Here is a 1094-nt window from a genome sequence, read left to right as displayed (position 1 = left end):
AGATACTTTAAGTCATAGTAAAGTATTTAAGTCAATTGAACTATTTTTTATCTTTTAAAAAAGTACTACTAAGTTTTTTATAAAAAATTTGGGGAGTCATAGCCCTTCTTGTCTGAACTAAGCTCCGCCACTGCATGCAGTCATATTTCTAACAAAAGAAGCATCTCATGCTTTATTGGTGATGCATGGAAATTAAAATAATAACACCTTTTGGTGAAAGATTTCTTTGCAAATTTACTCTGATTGTCTTTTGTGGCTTTAACTTTTCCTCTTTGGAACATTCAATCTTTACAAGCAAGTCAAGAATCTCCGGAGTTGGATATGAGTTGCATCTCTAGCCTTTACTTGAAAATGGAATATGGTTGGGTTTTTTTTATGTTTTCTATTTTATTAATTTCGTAAAAAATAAAAAAACAAAATAAAAATTTATTGTTTTTATTTCTTTGTTCCTACAAAATTTTAGAAATATAAATTATTTCTTAATTAAAAAAGAAATGAAAAACAAAAGCCAAACAACTCTCAATTAATTTTGCTTTTATTGACATTCTTAAAAAAAATACTCACATTCTTTTTTTTTTGGGTAAAGTACATTTTTTTTAAAATTTATTAAAAATTTTAAACATATACCTAAATTTTATTTCATTTCAATTTTGTTCTAAAAGTTTTTTATTTATATCAAATTTATCTTTAACGGCTAATTTTTTAAAAAATTTATGACCAATTCAGCAATAATTTTATAAGAACCTTTAATACAAACAAACAAGACATAGTTATCATGTATTATTATTGAATTGATTCTAAACTTTTTGAAAATTTAGTATATTTGATTGATACAAATCGAAAACTTTTAAAATAAAATTAAAACAAAATAAAATTTAAAAATATTTTTAAATTTTTTGACAAACTTCACGTATAAAACGTATACCTTACCAAACTTCTTCCAATTGTGAACATAAGGACCTAAACAAGCCAAACAGAGAACATGGCTATTTGGTCCTCATGATCATTTGGAATGTGTATTGATTCAAAGGAATTTTAGGTGATGGTGAAAATGGTAGTAGGGGCTGGCATTCATTCATCCATACATTCAGTAA

The sequence above is a fragment of the Arachis ipaensis genome, chromosome B08 (assembly GCF_000816755.2).
Source record: "Arachis ipaensis cultivar K30076 chromosome B08, Araip1.1, whole genome shotgun sequence".
In the NCBI taxonomy this organism is placed as follows: Eukaryota; Viridiplantae; Streptophyta; class Magnoliopsida; order Fabales; family Fabaceae; genus Arachis; species Arachis ipaensis.
Note: the sequence above shows the minus strand (reverse complement) of the source record.